This window comes from Mobula hypostoma, chromosome 10 (assembly GCF_963921235.1).
Source record: "Mobula hypostoma chromosome 10, sMobHyp1.1, whole genome shotgun sequence".
NCBI lineage: Eukaryota > Metazoa > Chordata > Chondrichthyes > Myliobatiformes > Myliobatidae > Mobula > Mobula hypostoma.
The window spans coordinates 46,925,320-46,943,453 of NC_086106.1; positions in this window are offsets into that span (position 1 = coordinate 46,925,320).

Genomic DNA, 18,134 nt, shown 5'->3' on the forward strand with positions numbered 1-18,134 from the left:
GGATGATTTTTCTCCAGTTTCCATCTGCTTGATGACTTCCCTAATACAAGAATCTGCTAACTGGGAGTCTATAATCTCAGCAACAGAGAGATGAGAAGTTACTGGTAATCCCCCACACTGATCTACTTGTGCATAACTGTCAGGATAGCACTTGAGTGCATCATTAAGGATTGAACATACGCAATGGCAGCATTTGCGGCAGGTTCTGGTTGTTGGATAAGACGACTCTCACATAGAACTTGCATAACGTCAGCGCTAACTTCACCTGCATCAGGAACTGCTTCTCGTTTAAAATGAGGCTGAGGAGTACCATGCATGACTCCCACTCACTCCGTCTCTTCTCAACCTGTCTTCTCTTTTCCGCTACTAATGCCTGATTGGGTTCATAGTAGCAGGAGCTGGCTATGTGCCCATCTTTGCCACATTTAACCCAGTACCAAGGTTTTGGTTTTACACTTGGCTGTTTGTGGTTGTTAGTGGCTGTGGACTCTTGTTTATCTTTTGCATCAGCCTTTCTTTTTGCTGGCATCTTATTTGCTGTCTTAAAGCTTGCTTTTCCCTTCTGCTGTTCTGTAGCTTGTAGAGCAGCTAGTTGACTTTGAAGCTCAGAGATCTGTTTAGTCAGTTGGGAAGTAATTGAAGTTAAGTCAAGTCAAGTCAAGTCAAATCACTTTTTATTGTCATTTCGACGATAACTGCTGGTACAGTACACAGTAAAAACGAGACGTTTTTCAGGACCATGGTGCTACATGAAACAATACAAAAACTACACTGAACTACGTAAAACAACACAAAACTTCACTTGACTATAGACCTATCGAGGACTGCATACAGTGCACAAAACAGTGTAGACATTACAATAAATAATAAACAAGACAATAGGCACAGTAGAGGGCAGTAGGTTGGTGTCAGTCCAGGCTCTGGGTATTGAGGAGTTTGATGGCTTGGGGAAAGAAACCGTTACATAGTCTGGTTGTGAGAGCCTGAATGCTTTGGTGCCTTTTGCTAGATGGCAGGAGGGAGAAGAGTTTGTATGAAGGGTGCGTGGGATCCTTCAAAATGCTGTTTGCTTTGCAGATGCAGCGTGTGGTATAGCTGTGTTACATCATCATCTTCACAGGCACCTGCAGTCTGAGACTGTCTGAATGTATGTTGTTTGACTGTTCCTAAATTCTGTTTCATGTGTGTGGTTTGTAAGCATGCTTGTCTTCCTTGATGCGTAGAAGTGTCAATGGTTCGGTAAATGATGGCAGGTTTTGTTTCTTCATTTCCAGTTGCTGCGTTAACATTGGGGACTGCTCACAACATCCCTACAAAACTGCTTTAAGAGATGCTTGTTAGCCTCAGATTCGGCAGCTCTGCCTCATTTTACAGTCAACGTCAATGCTGCTTGTACCTGCTGTAGGTAGATGGACGGTTGTTCACCCGTGTTCTGTACCGTGTTCATGAATTTGGTGAATAGTTCATCACCGTCTTCCATGGTAGCAGAAGTTGAATCTAGGAGTCGTATGTAATTAGTGGCTGAAGTTCCAGGGCTTGTTGACTTTATGTCAGAAGCTGGTGGAAGAACACTTTCACATATTTTTAGTGTTCTATGAAGATCAGACACACTTGGATCTTGCAAAATCAGTTCAACACTAGCATGCCAAGTCTCATAATATGCCTCATTAGGTGGACGAGGGTTTCTACCAGAAAAACTTCGGAGCCTTACCAGTGGATTGCCATGAGCCATCAAGTCATTACTGCACACAATGTGCTCCCATATCAGGAGGCTTTAGATCACTGGGAGAGAGGGATGGCTTCTCTGCAACTCCAGTAGTTTGTATTTCAGGGACTGAGTTACTCTGCAGAGCAGCCAGACCTGCTTCTGGCTGGTCAGTACCAGAGGAGTCTGCTCTGAATTGAAGAGTTGTGCTCTTGTTACAAACACCTTCAGCACTTTCAACAGTGACTGCTTCCCCACTCTCGATAGTAAAAGTTGCTCTGATCTGGGTTAACATCTCTCTCAAGATTTCATTATAATCTTTCACACTGTGCCTGAGTGGTGTCTTTTCCAACTTTCTGAGTGGCTAAAGTAACTACAGAAAGCAGCTGATTGGGCAGTCGAGGTCAGGTGACCAAACATTTTGAAAAGCTCAAACAGATAAATAGAGGGATAACTCAAGCAAAGCGGCTAGTGTGTGAGTGGGCCAGTGAAGGAGTGGAGCTTTGAGGCTTTGACTCGAGAGGCTTCAACGAGAAGAGGCAGAGGACAAGCTAGCTCGCAGTTAGTTTTTACAATTTCCCCTGAGACGGTGATGTGCCTCTCATGTGAGATGTGGCAGTCTTGGGGGAACTCCCCTCTCCTGCAGAGTCACATCTGCCAGAAGTGCATACGGCTGGGCAATCTGGAAGACCGTGTAAGGAATCTTGAGCAGTAGCTGGATGACCTTCGACTCATAAGGGAGAATGAGGCAGTCATAGATGAGAGCTACAGGGAGGTAGTCACACCTAGGCTGCCGGAAGCAGGTCGTTGGGTGACAGTCAGAGGGGGAAAGCGAAGGTAAACAGACAGGTAGTGCAGAGCACCCCTGTAGCCATTCCCCTGAGTAATAAGTTTACCGTCCTGGACACTGTTGGCGGGGACGACCGACCAGGTGTGAGCCACGGTGGCAGGGCCTCTGGCACTGAGTCTGACCCGGTGGTGCAAAAGGGTGGGACAGAGAAGAGAAGAACTGTCGTCATTGGGGACTCTATAGTCAGGGGAGCAGACAGGAGATTTTGTGGACGTGAAAAGGACACGCGCATGGTTTGTTGCCTCCCGGGTGCCAGGGTCCGGGATGTCTCTGACCGGGTGCACAACATCCTAGTACGAGAGGGAAAGCAACCAGAAGTCGTGATACATGTTGGGACCAATGACATAGGCAGGAAGAGGGATGAGGTCCTGAAGTGTGAGTTTCGGGAACTAGGCAGAAGGCTGAAGAACAAGACCTCAAGGGTGGCGTTCTCAGGATTGCTGCCAGTGCTACGTGACAGTGATGGTAAGAATTGGAGGAGATGGCAGTTGAATGCGTGGCTGAGGAGTTGGTGCAGGGAGCAGGGTTTTAGATTTTTAGATCATTGGGATCTCTTCTGGGGAAGGTGGGACCTGTACAGATTGGATGGGTTGCACCTGAGCTCGAGGGGGAGCAATATCCTTGCAGGTAGGTTTGCTAGCATGGTTCGGGAGGGTTGAAACTAATTTGCAAGGGGGATGGGACCCAGAGCAATAGAGCAGTGAAAGAAGTGCATGGAGTAAAGCCAGATCTAACATACAGAGAGGCTTTGAGGAAAGAGAAGCAAAATAAACGGTGTAAAGACAGTAAGGTAGAAGGGCTGAAATGTGTGTACCTCAATGCAAGAAGCATCAGGAACAAAGGTGATGAACTGAGAGCTTGGATACATACATGGAATTATGATGTAGTGGCCATTACAGAGACTTGGCTGGCACCAGGGCAGGAATGGATTCTCAATATTCCTGGATTTTAGTGCTTTAAAAGGGATAGAGAGGGTGGAAAAAGGGGAGGAGGGGTGGCATTACTGGTCAGGGATACTATTACAGCTGCAGAAAGGGTGGGTAATGTAGCAGGATCCTCTTTTGAGTCAATATGGGTGGAAGTCAGGAACAGGAAGGGAGCAGTTACTCTATTGGGGGTATTCTATAGGCCCCCTGGTAGCAGCAGAGATACAGAGGAGCAGATTGGGAGGCAGATTTTGGAAAGGTGCAAAAATAACAGGGTTGTTATCATGGGTGACTTTAACTTCCCTAATATTGTTTGGCACCTGCTTAGTTCCAAGGGTTTCGCTGGGGCAGAGTTTGTTAAGTGTGTCCAGGACGGATTCCTGTCACGGTATGTGGACAGGCTGACTAGGGGGAGTGCCATACTAGATCTAGTACTAGATAATGAACTGGGTCAGGTCACAGATCTCTCCGTGGGTGAGCATCTGGGGGACAGTGACCACTGCTCCCTGGCCTTTAGCATTATCATGGAAAAGGATAGAATCAGAGAGGACAGAAAAATTTTTAATTGGGGACAGGCAAATTATGAGGCTATAAGACTAGAACTTGCAGGTGTGAATTGGGATGATGTTTTTGCAGGGAAATGTACTATGGACATGTGGTCGATGTTTAGAGATCTCTTGCGGGATGTTAGGGATTAATTTTGTCCCGGTGAGGAAGATAAAGAATGGTAGGGTGAAGGAACCATGGGTGACAAGTGAGGTGGAAAATCTAGTCAGGTGGAAGAAGGCAGCATACGTGAGGTTTAGGAAGCAAGGATCAGATGGGTCTACTGAGGAATATAGGGAAGCAAGAAAGGAGCTTAAGAAGGGGCTGAGAAGAGTAAGAAGGGGGCATGAGAAGGCCTTGGCGAGTAGGGTAAAGGAAAACCCCAAGGCATTCTTCAATTATATGAAGAAAAAAAGGATGACAGGAGTGAAGGTAAGACCGATTAGAGATAAAGGTGGGAAGATGTGTCTGGAGGCTGTGGAAGTGAGTGAGGTCCTCAATGAATACTTCTCTTCGGTATTCACCAATGAGAGGGAACTTGATGATGGTGAGGACAATATGAGTGAGATTGATGTTCTGGAGCATGTTGATATTAAGGGAGAAGAGGTGTTGGAGTTGTTAAAATACATTAGGACAGATACGTCCCCGGGGCCTGACAGAATATTCCCCAGGCTGCTCCACGAGGCGAGAGAAGAGATTGCTGAGCCTCTGGCTAGGATCTTCATGTCCTCGTTGTCCGTGGGAATGGTACCGGAGGATTAGAGGGAGGCGAATGTTGTCCCCTTGTTCAAAAAAGGTAGTAGGGATAGTCCGGGTAATTATAGACCAGTGAGCCTTACATCTGTGGTGGGAAAGCTGTTGGAAAAGATTCTTAGAGATAGATCTATAGGCATTTAGAAAATCATGGTCTGATCAGGGACAGTCAGCATGGCTTTGTGAAGGGCAGATCATGTCTAACAAGCCTGATAGAGTTCTTTGAGGAGGTGACCAGGCATATAGATGAGGGTAGTGCAGTGGATGTGAACTATATGGATTTTGGTAAGGCATTCGACAAGGTTCCAGATGGTAGGCTTATTCAGAAAGTCAGAAGGCATGGGATCCAGGGAAGTTTGGCCAGGTGGATTCAGAATTGGCTTGCCTGCAAAAGGCAGAGGGTGGTGGTGGAGGGAGTACATTCAGATTGGAAGATTGTGACTAGTGGTGTCCCACAAGGATCTGTTCTGGGACCTCTACTTTTCATGATTTTTATTAACGACCTGGATATGGGGGTAGATGGGTGGTTTGGCAAGTTTGCAGACGACACAAAGGTTGGTGGTGTTGTCGATAGTGTAGAGGATTGTCAAAGATTGCAGAGAGACATTGATAGGATGCAGAAGTGGGCTGAGAAGTGGCAGATGGAGTTCAACCCGGAGAAGTGTGAGGTGGTACACTTTGGAAGGACAAACTCCAAGGCAGAGTACAAAATAAGTGGCAGGATACTTGGTAGTGTGGAGGAGCAGAGGGATCTCGGGGTACATGTCCACAGATCCCTGAAAGTTGCCTCATAGATGGATAGGGTAGTTAAGAAAGCTTATGGGGTGTTAGCTTTCATAAGACGAGGGATAGAGTTTAAGAGTCACGATGTAATGATGCAGCTCTATAAAACTCTGGTTAGGCCACACTTGGAGTACTGTGTCCAGTTCTGGTCACTTCACTATAGGAAGGATGTGGAAGCATTGGAAAGGGTACAGAGGAGATTTACCAGGATGCTGCCTGGTTTAGAGAGTATGCATTCTGATCAGAGATTAAGGGAGCTAGGGCTTTCCTCTTTGGAGAGAAGGAGGATGAGAGGAGACATGATAGAGATGTACAAGATAATAAGAGGAATAGATAAAGTTGATAGCCAGCGCCTCTTCCCCAGGGCACCACTGCTCAATACAAGAGGACATGGCTTTAAGGTAAGGGGTGGGAAGTTCAAGGGGGATATTAGAAGAAGGTTTTTTACTCAGAGAGTGGTTGGTGCGTGGAATGCACTGCCTGAGTCACTGGTGGAGGCAGATACACTAGTGAAGTTTAAGAGACTACTAGACAGGTATATGGAGGAATTTAAGATGGGGGGTTATATCAGAGGCAGGGTTTGAGGGTCGGCACAACACTGTGGTCTGAAGGGCCTGTACTGTGCTGGACTATTCTATGTTCTATGAAACATTCTGGTCACTGCTTGCCTGTTGAGTGTATGGTGGCAAGAGCTGGAGATCTTACACTGCAGAGTCAAAATGGTACTCTACTATGAGGGAATGGGAAATTCTGCACGAATAACTCTGGCAACTGATCCATATCTTTTTAGAAAGTCCAGTATTTCCTCATCTTGTTCGGTTCCTGTTATGCCACTGACTAAAACAACATTTGGGATTTTTGACACCTTTTTCCTCTATGACTTCCATTTTCCTTTACTGTCGGTCTTAATTGAACAAGTGAGTTTGAACAACAAGATTCTTTTAGTACCTTGTATAGTAATCGGTATGCCACTGGTTATCTGATTTTTTCATCTCTTCTGGTATTATTCCAGTCTCATAAATGTCATTGATTAAATCAGTAAGTTTTTCGATTCCATAACCTTCAAGGGCAATAATTTGTTCTATTACTAATTTATTAGGACGTGCTGCCTTTCCTTTCTTCATTTTATTTATTACATTATGAACTTCAGATTTTAAAATACTTGGACCTTCAATGTTTTTCTTAATTTCTGGTTTTTCGCCTCGATCGTCTTCAAACAGTTCCTGAATATACTCAGTCCATCTGTTCATAATCTCATCTTTTTCCATGATAATGGTACCGTCCTTTGCTTTCAAACATCCACCTGAAGAACAGAGGAGCTTTTTACCAGTGATATTCTTGATTTGTTGATGTAACCTTTTTGGATCAGTAATAAGGATTCTTTCTATTTGCTCACATTCCTGGTTTAACCATTCTTCTTTGGCTTTTTGACATCCTTTTGGGATGTAATGTTGAAATTGCTTAAGGCATTGGTAAGGCCAAATCTGGAGTATTGTGTACAGTTTTGGTCACTGAATTATAGGAAAGATGTCAATAAAATTGAGAGAGTACAGAGGAGGTTTACTAAAATGTTGCCTGGGTTTCATCTCCTAATTTGCACAGAAAGGTTGAACAAGTTAGGTCTTTATTCTTTGGAGCATAGAAGGTTGAGGGGGGACTTGATAGAGGTATTTAAAGTTATGAGGGGGATTGATAGTGTTGACGTGGATAGGCTTTTTCCATTGAGAATGGGGGAGATTCAAACAAGAGGACATGAGTTGAGAGTTAAAGGGCAAAAGTTTAGGGGTAATATGAGGGGGAACTTCTTTACTCAGAGAGTGGTCGCTGTGTGGAACGAGCTTCCAGCAGAAGTGGTTGAGGCAGGTTCAATGTTGTCGTTTAAAGTTAAATCGGACAGATATATGGACAGAAAAGGAATGGAGGGTTATGGGCTGAGTGCAGATCAGTGGAACTAGGTGAGAGTAAGAGTTCGGTACGGATGAGAATGGCCGAGATGGCCTGTTTCCGTGCTGTAATTGTTATATGGTTATTTGGTTATAAGATTTTAACTTTTTTATCTAAGGACTTATATTCTATAGGATTTGCTTTCTTCCGTCTCCTTTCTTCCATTAGATTTTTGATTTCATCTGTCATCCATTTATTCTTTGTGCTTTTTTCTTTTTTAGGAATCACTGACTTTGCTGATTCTACCAAGGCATCCTTTAGAGAGTTAAATTTCATTTCTACATGATTGCTATCATCTTCAACAGATTCTATTTCTAGACTTTGAATTCTATTCCTTACTTCAATTATAAATTTTTGTCTTAAGTTTTCTTTTTTAATTAATTGCAAGTAGTCAAGGGATTGTTCAGGTTTTTGCTTCTTTAGCTTTCTAAGTTTTACTTTTACGTGACATACTACTGGGTTATGGTCACTATTACAGTCTGCACCTGGATATGTATTGCATTGAGTCACTGAGTTTCTAAATCTTTGGTTTATAGTAATTGAGTCAATTTGATTTCTAGTGTTATCACCTGAAATTTACAAGGTCCACAAGCGTCTTGGATAGTTTTTAAAGTAGGTGTTCATAATGACTGGATTATTCATCTTGCACCATTCTACCCATTTCTCACCTCTTTCATTTCTTTCCCCTAGTCCAAATTTTCCTATTGTATTTCTATCAGCACCTTGTCCTACTTTAGCATTTAGATCTCCCATGGCAATAACAATATCTTGAGATTTGCATCCATTCTTTGCTTGTTCAAGCTCTTCATAGAATTTATCTATATTTTCATTTGCTCCATCTGCTGTTGGTGCATATACCTGTATAATTGCTAAATCAAATGGTTGTCCTCTGAATCGAACAAAAAGCACTCTTTCTAATATTGCCCAATGTCCTAAAATACTTTTTGCCATGTTTTCATCCATAAGAATTCCTACTCCATTAGTATGGGATGTTCCACAGGAATAAACTCGTGTTTTATTTCTATTCTGACATGTTCCAGCACCTATCCAACGAACTTCGCTAATTCCCATGATGCTAATCCATTTCATCCATCCATGATGTCTTTTCATTTCATTTATCACATTGTCCAATCTTCCTGCTTGATATAGGGTTCTTACATTCCAGGTGGTAATAATTTTCTTTTGTGTTACTTGAGTTTTATGACCAGTGGCTTGATGACGGTTGGGGATCCCCTGCTGGCCAGAATCAACCCTACCGAGCAAAGCATCTTCAGAATTGCCTTGAAGATCCTCTTGACACTGTTGTTGTGTGATACATTTTGTGAGTTTGACCATGGTTTTCTTAGCAAATAGCAACGGTGGTTTGCTATTGCCTACCGTTGGGCGAACTAAAGAAATCGCCATTTCTCTTCCCAAATGTTCATCTGCCTGTACTATAGCCATTGACATTTGAGGTCCTAGCTTATTCGCCTTCTCCATCATAAGTTCAGTTACTGACCCTGCCAGATCTACCGTTGGCCTTCGCTCATATCCTGAGCAGGAACCCTTGCAGGTGCTACCGTTCCAGGTCAGAGCGGCCCTTGGAGCAATGAATGACTAAGGGTAACTCCACTTTCCCCAAAGCTCTGAAAGTCCCCAATCAGAGCCTCATCACTGGTTGCAGTTTAGAGTCATACCCAGGACCAAGAAGCCTGGAGCAATAGAATGTGAATTACATAGGACCATAAGTTTAATGAGTCATATCATCAAGATACTTCTAAGAATTTTGATGACAAGAGCTAAAAGTAACATACAAGCTGAAATAGGCAAAGAACAATGTGGTTTTGTGAAAGACAAAGGTACAAGAAACGCAATATTGATGTTAAGCATACTATCAGAACGAGCTATACAACTGCAAAAAGACTTGTTTGTTTGTTTTATCGACTACACAAAAGCATTTGATAAAGTGAAGCACAATAAGTTATTTGAAATATTACAGAAAACTCTAGATCTAGATTTGAAAGACCTCCGCCTAATCAGAAATCTGTATTGGGAGCAAACTGCCGCTGGAAGAATAGACGGAGAAGTGAGTCAGTTTACGAAAATCAAGAGAGGCGTTAGACAAGAGTGTGTTTTCTCCCCTGATTTATTTAATGTGTACAGTGTAACAATATTACAAAAAATAAGAGACAAGTTGGCGGTGAAAACATCAATGATATCAGATATGCAGATGTCACTGTGTTAATTGCAAGTACGGAGGAAGAACTACAAATCTTAATTGATATAATTGTTGAAGAAAGTGCAAAAATGGGTCTATCTATCAATTGCAAAAAGACAGAATGTATGGTGTGTTACGTACCCCGTAAATGGGTTGCCAAACCAGCAGAAATGGATCACTCAGTTGGAGTCAGGATTACTGGAACTAAGAAAGTTTTATTAAAGAAATAAGCAAGACAGTACTCTAATAGTAAGGATATAAATGCAACAGGTTAGCAATGAATAAACACACATGTACACAGATCTAGGATAATAGGATCAATCAAGCTCTATCGTTGTCTGGGGGTAAATGACCAGTTTCAAAGTGACGCAAAGTTCAGTTCAATTGAGTTCAGTTCAGTTCACAGTACTCACTGCCGTGGGGGGGGGGGGGAGAGAGAGAGAGCGAATGTATATTCACATCGGATTCCAAACAGACCTTCGATATTCCTCACAGTCAGCTTTCGGGCGAGCCCTTTGTAATGTCTTCCGAGGTCACCAACTGTGACCCCTCCGTTTCAGATATGATCGTTCCACTGCAGTGAATCTGGCACCCAGGCAAGGGCGGACTCACACCAGGTTCCCGCCGATCGTACCTTTCCACCCTGTGCGTCTATGGCTTGGTCCCGCGACCAGCCCTCCAAAAACTCCCACCGACTTGTGGGAGGCGCACCGCTTCCAGGGTCTCGTTACCTCGTGGTGTCATGTGTGTCCTGCCTAAGCGAACCTGTCCCTTTTTATACCCCTGCTGGGGTATCGCCTGTCCATCACACTTCAAACAGTTCAGGGTGCAAAAAGGAGCCGATCTTGACAGCTCTCCTTCTGTTAAACTCTCCCGTCTCTTCATTAACATTTCCAAATGCTGCTCCATTGTCTTCCTTATCTCTCTTTCTCCTGAAGACAGATGGCAGATCAACTGTTGATCCCACTGGTGCCAGCACAGGACAGTTAACACCTTAATCTATGTGTACTCTTTGAAACCCTCTTTCGTCACAGGTGATATCCAAAAAGAAGGAGAATCCTATCTGCAGGCTGAGAATAAATGAGGAAGACATAAAACAAGTACAGAACTTTTGCTACTTAGGAAGCTGGATGACATCAGATGGCAGGTGCGACATGGACATCAAAAGAAGAATAGGGATGGTAAAAGACACCTTTATGGGAATGAAGAGTATATTGATCAATACTAAACTAGGCATGACAACCCACCTCAGAGTACTGAAATGTTACTTTTATCCAGTTACGTTATATGGCTCAGAATGTTGGACAATATCTAGTAACATGAGAAAATGAATTGTAGCAGCAGAGATGTGGTTTTTGAGGAGAATGCAAAGAATATCATGGACGAAACATATATCTAATGAGGATGTCATGAACAGAGCAAACACAGAAAGAGAAATAATATGTGAGATCATAAAAGGCAACGTAACTTCATTGGACATGCGATTAGGAAAGAGGAGTTCGAATGCATGGTAATTATGGGAAAGATTGAAGAGAAGAAAGCAAGAGGAAGACAAAGACAAATGATGATGGAGACAGCAGCCAGAGAACTGAAAATGAATGCCAATGAATTGATCCACTTGACCCGAAACAGGGGTGTGTGAGCCATGGCAGTCAAAGCTCAAACTGGGCATGGCACCTGATGATGATGATGACTGGTTATGTAATACACTGCCTCCTGGCTGGCTCGCCAAGTTTTATGTAAAACCTGTGTAGCACCGGTCTTATCGTGTGTGACTAGTCGTAGCACTCTTTAGAGAAAATCAGATTACACTGGGTGCTAACAGGCCATCAGAAGAATCCAGGTATCGGAAGGAGGCAGTGAGTAGAAACCACACACTTCTGGAGGTAAGGTTTTATTTGTGAGAAAAACAATATGTACAAAATATTTACATGAGCAAGAACAATTCAAAATTCAAACATTCTGTTTAAGTTCCAAACCCTAGATATCAAACCACAACAATTCCTTTTAAATTACAATCAGTGATAGTCATTAGAATAATCTTTATTAGATCTAGTGTTATTCCCTATTTAAAAGCTTACAGACTAAACTTCCCTTTTTTCTTATCCCTAGTTAGTTAGAAAACCAAATATAATTCCTATTCTGAAGTATTACAGTTAACTTCAGTTTCAGTTCCAGGCAGTATACCTACAAGTTTAAATTCAAATTCAAAAATTATATGTACACAGTTTAACTCCTTTCACGACAAATCTCCAACATTTCAACTCTTAAACAATGTAAATCTCATTCAGTAACTTATCAAAGTCTTTGCAAAAATAATCACTTCTTGCAGAAAATCAAATTCGGATTCTTCGAATGAAAATGAACTTGTACATCCAACCGTATTAAATCCTCTGCGTCATTACACATTTCGTTCCTGCGCTGGTTCTTCATCTTGGGCGGCCCGCCATCGTGTTTCATGGATTTGTTGGAAAGAACATCCACAGAAAGTCACTTCACAAATTTGTACAAAAACTTGTCCAAATGCCTTGTTATGATTTTACAGAACTAATTCCCGACTACATGGAAGGGATTTTGGACACAGGTCTCTGCCGATATTGTCTCATTAAAGCTGCTGCGTGTTATAGCTGTAGCTTCAATAAATCTTTTATTGCTATTGTCTCTCCTCCAGGAGTTTCACCCTGAGGTTTTAAAGTTAGTAGGGTAAAGATACTCACTAATAATTCCACCCTTAACAGTTCATGTCTTCAGCTTCTAATCGATGCTGCGTTCCTCTCCTTGTCCGTCCTGTGTCCAGCCCGCCTGTCCCTCACATAGCGATTTTTTTTTAAATTGGTAAACCTTCTTCTCATCCCTCCACAGATAGAACTTTCTAACATTACACCTTTGGGATTAATTAACCTGGGTTACAGTATGATATCAGGCTAAGTGAGCTGCAGTTCCCCGTTCTCTGTCTTACAACCTTAAATGATGGGATTACATTTCCAATCTATTTGGTGTGACTTTTGAATGGGAATGGGAAGCAGAGTTGAAGTGAGTGGCTACCAGGAGATCCTGTCTGTTGTGGCAGACGGAGTGGAGGTGCTCGACAAAGCAGTCCCCCAATCTGCGTTGGGTTTCACCGATGTAGAGGAGGTCGCACCAGGAGCACCGGATGCAATAGATGACCCCAACAGACTCACAGCACCTTCACTCCATCCGCCACAACAGACAGGATCTCCCGGTAGCCACCCACTTCAACTCTGCTTCCCATTCCCATTCAGATATGTCCATACATGGTCTCCTCTACTGCCATGATGAGGCTAAACTCAGGTTGGAGGAGCAACACCTCATATACTGTCTAGGTAGTCTCCAGCCCCTTAGTATGAACATAGAATTCTCCAACTTCCGGTAATTCTCTCCCCCTCCCTTCCTCTATCCCTATTTCACTCTACCCCCTCCCCCAGCTCCCTCATGGTTCCACCTCCTTCTTCTACCACCCATTGTTTTCAGGGCTATGATGTCAATGCTTCCCCTCCCCCACCCCTTTGTCTTTCAAATTACTGGTCTTTCAAATGACGCTCCAAGCATTCTTCAAATCCTTCCCCATCTTTCATTCTTCAGTCCTGACGAAGGGTTCCGGTCCGAAATGTCGACACATCATTTCTAACTGATGCTGCCCGACCTGCTGAGTTCATCCAACATTAGTTAAATGGAGATCACTTGTGTGCAGTCAAGGTGTTTCAATTGATTGTAGTAAAAATACATCTGTATTTGGAAGGTCCAACTGCTGGTGAGTCAGTATCCTGGCAAAAACTACACCATGAAGACAAAAGAACACTCCAAGCAATTCTGTGAAAAGGTAATTGAAAAGCACAAGTCAGGAGATGGATACAAGAAAATTTCCAAGTCACTGAATATCCCCTAGAGTACAGTTAAATCAATCATCAAGAAATGGAAAGAATATGGCACAGCTGTAAATCTGTCTAGAGCACGCAGTCCTCAAAAACTGAGTGACCTTACAAGAAGAGGACTAATGAGGGAGGCCACCAAGAGACTGAAGACAACTCTGGAGGAGTTATAATCTTCAGTCACTGAGATGTGAGAGACTGCACGTACAACAACGGTTGCCCGGGTGCTTCACCAGTCTCAGCTTTATCGGAGAGTGGCAAAGAGAAGGCCCCTGTTGAAAAAATTCAGATTAAATCTCAACTAGAGTTTGCCAGAAGGCATGTGGGAGACTCTAAAGTCAAGTGGAAAAGGTTCTATATTCTGATGAAACCAAAATTGAGCTTTTTGGCCATCAGAATAAACGTTATGTTTGGTGTAAGCCAAACACCTCACATCATCAAAAACACACCAACCCTACCGTGAAGCCTGGTGGTGGCTGCATCTTGCTGTAGGGATGCTTCACTGCAGCAGGCCCTGGAAGGCTTGTGAAGGTGGAGGGTAAAATGAATGCAGCAAAATGCAGGGAAATCTTGGAGGAAAACCTGATGCAGTCTGCAAGAGAATTGAGACTTGAGAGAAAATTTGATTTCCAATAACAATGAGCCCAAACATAAAGCCAAAGCTACACAGGAAAGGCTTAAAAACAACAAAGTTAATGTCCTGGAGAGGCCAAGTCAGAGTCTAGACCTCAATCCAACTGAGAATTTGCGGATGGACTTGAAAAGGGCTGTTCACTCCTGATCCCCATGCAATCTGACAGAGCTTGAGCAATTTTGTAAAGAAGAATGGGGAAAAATTGTAGTGTCCAGATGTGCAAGGCTTATAGAGAACTATCCACATAGACTCAAGGCTGTAATTTCTGCCAAACATGCATCTACTAAATACTGACTTGAAGGGGGTGAATAATTATGCAATCAATTATTTTGTGTTTTATATTTGCAATTAATTTAGATCACTTTGTAGAGATCTGTTCTCAATTTGACACAAAAAAAGTCTTTTACTATTGATCAGTGTCAAAAAGCCAAATTAAATCCATTGTGATTCCGTGTTGTAAATAATAAAACATAAGATCTTCCAAGGGGGTGAATACTTTTGATAGGCACTGTAGATAATTTTTGCTGTAACCACAGGAATGTCGTTCTGCTTGTTCATTGTAGCATTTGTGTACATTAGCCCAGTTGGAAACATAAACACTTGTGCAGATGGTCCAAAACAGCTAATTTGGTGGTAGAAAGGAATTAGCATTACCATTGGAGATACATTTAGCAAATGAACTGCAGTTTCTGCATGCCCAAAACTCTTGGTGTCTCAGCAGGAGACTGAAGGTACTAATTTGATTTCAAAGTACACATTATTTTCGGAAAAGACATTAAAGTACTTACACAAATTCATGGATCAAAGCATATACTGTAAGTATAGTGATCCTTCTTTGATCTAACTGGCATGTTAGAGTCCTTAATGCCATTCATGCTTTTGATGTGAAGGAAACATTGAAATATCCTTGTGGCCACCACTTAGCATTTGAAATTATCTACAAGGGAGATCTGACACTGATGTATGGTTTAAATTACACAGTCTATTACTTTAGAGCATCAATTATAACAGGCAATGAGGCAAGATATTGCCTGGGCTCAATGTAAAGAATTGATTACATTTATCATAAACAATCTTTCCTGGAAACAGAATGTTTAAAAAAAGAAAAGGAGTACAGCTTAATGTTGAACCCATGTCAGCTTCTTAAAAGCAAGGTTATTTGCAAGAATGCGCAATGTGTGGAAGATAGCTGTAAGCCAACATCTTGGATAAAATTGATAGCTTTGCTTGCTACAAAGCCTTCGCTACACTGAAGTTACTCCAACACAGATTTTAAATGATTTCTTTACTCAAACCTAGTTCTATAGGCAACTCTGTGCCTTAAGTAACACGATGCACAAACAGTTAACTGTAAAGGAAGAACTATATCTCAGCTGTTGCTATTCAAAGGTTCACTGTATTATCTTCTCATCAAAGGGGGAAATGGTCTCAGATATACGTGCTTAGGTCTTCAGACAATGTTTGTAGTTTTGCATGTAGAGAATGTCCTGAATGTGGAAATCATTATTCTGGAAAAAGCTAAATGAAGTGTGAAGAATGCATCATGACATCATGCATCTGAGTGGTTGCAGAATATTCTTGAAGGGGAGGGTGGGCAGCCAGAGGTCGTGGTACATGTTGGTACCAATGATATAGGCAGGAGAGGGGTGGAGGTCCTGAACAGTAAGTTCAGGGAGTTAGGAAGGAGGCTGAGGAGCAGGACCTCCAAGGTAATAATCTCCGGATTACTCCCGGTGCCACGAGCTAGGGAAGGTCAGAACAGGTAGATAGTGCAGATGAATGAGTGGCTGAGGAGATGGTGCAGGGGGCAGGGTTTCAAGTTCTTGGATCATTGGAACCTTTTCTGTGGAAGGGTTGACCTGCACAAGTGGGACGGGTTGTACTTGAACTGGAGGGGAATGAATATCCTGGAAGGGAGGTTTGCTAATGCTACTGGGGAGAGTTTAAACTAGATTTACAGGGGGTGGGAACCGAAGTGAAGAGACAGAAGATGGGGTGGTTGGTGCACAAGTAGAGACAACTAGTAGGGAGTTTGTGAGGAAGGATAAGCAGATGATAGAGCAAAGAAGCACTTAGACAGAAGATTTGAGATGTGTCTATTTTAATGCATGAGCAAGACAGATGAACTGAGAGTATAGATCAATATGTGGAACTATGATGTTGTAGCCATTACAGAGACTTGGATGTCTCAGGGGCAGGAATGGCTGCTGAGTGTTCCGGGCTTCAGGTGTTTCAAAAAGGACAGGGAGGGAGGCAAAAGAGGTGGGGGACTGGCACTCCTAATTAGGGATAGTGTCATGGCTGCAGAAAAGGAGGAAGTCATGGAGGGATTGTCTACTGGGTCATTGTGGGTGGAAGTCAGAAACAGGAAGGAGGCAATAACTCTACTGGGTGTTTTTTATAGACCCCCCCCCCCCCCCCCGATAGTAACAGAGACATGGAGGAGCAGATATGGAGGCAGATTCTGGAACGGTGCAATAATAATAGGGTTGTTGTGATGCGAGATTTTAACTCTCCTAATATTGATTGGTTTCCCCTTAGCACAAGGGTTTTAAATGGGGTGGAGCTTGTTAGGTGTGTTCAGGAAGGTTTCCTGATGCAATATGTAGATAAGCCAACTAGAGGAGAGGCTGTACTTGATCTAGTATTGGGAAATGAACCTAGTCAGTTGTCAGATCTCTTGGTGGGAGAGCATTTTGGAGGTAGTGATCACAATTCTATCTCCTTCACCATAGCCCTAGAGGGATAGGAGCAGACGATTTGGGAAAACATTTAATGGGGTAGGGAGAAATATGACATTATTAGGAAGGAACTTGGGAACATAAATTGGGAGCAGATGTTCTCCGGGAAATGCACAGCAGAAATGTAGCAAATGTTCAGGGAACATTTGTATGGGTATTTTCCATTGAGACAGGGAAAGGATGTTAGTGTAAAAGAGCCATGTTGTACAAAGGATGTAGAAAATCTGGTTAAGAAGAAAAGAGAAGCTTACGAAAGGTTCAAGAAACTAGGTACTGATAGAGCTCTAGAAAATGACAAGGTTGCCAGGAAGGAGCTCAAGAATGAAATTAGGAGAGCCAGAATGGTCCATGAGAAGGCCTTGGCGAGTAGGATTACGGAAAGCCCCAAGGCATTCTATAAGTATGTGAAGAGCAAGAGGAAACATCTAAAGTCTGGAACACTCAGCAGCCATTCCTGCCCCTGAGACATCCATGTGAGAATAGGACCAATCAGGTGCGATAGTGGAAATGTGTGCATGGAACTGGGGGAGGTAACTGAGGTACTTAATGAATAGTTTGCTTCAGTACTCACCAGAGAAAAGGACCTTGGCAATTGTGGGGATGACTTTCAGTGGACTAAAATGCTTGGGCATAGACATTAAGAAAGAAGATGTGCTGGAGTTTTTGAAAAGCATTAATACATACAAGTCGCCGGGTCTGGATGAGATGTATCCCAGGCTCATGTGTGAGAAGTGAGGGAGGAGATTGCTCAGCTTCTGACGATGATCTTTGCATCATCAATAGGGACGGGGGAAGCACCAGAGGATGAGAGAGATGCAAATGTTGTTCCCTTTTTCAAGAAAGTGAGTACAGATAACCCTGGAAATTACAGACCAGTGAGTCTTACCTCAGTGGTGGGCAAGTTGTTGGAGAAGATCCTGAGAGGCAGGATTTATGAGCATTTAGAAAAACATAATCGGATTAGGGATAGTCAGCATGGCTTTGTCAAGGGCAGGTTGTGTCTTATGAGCCTGATTGAATTCTTTGAGGAAGTAACAAAACACATTGATGAAGGTAGAGCAGTGGATGTAGTGCATACGGATTTCAGTAAGACATTTGACAAAGTTCCCCATGCAAGGTGCCTTCAGAAAGTGAGGAGGCATAGGATCCAATGAGACCTTGCTTT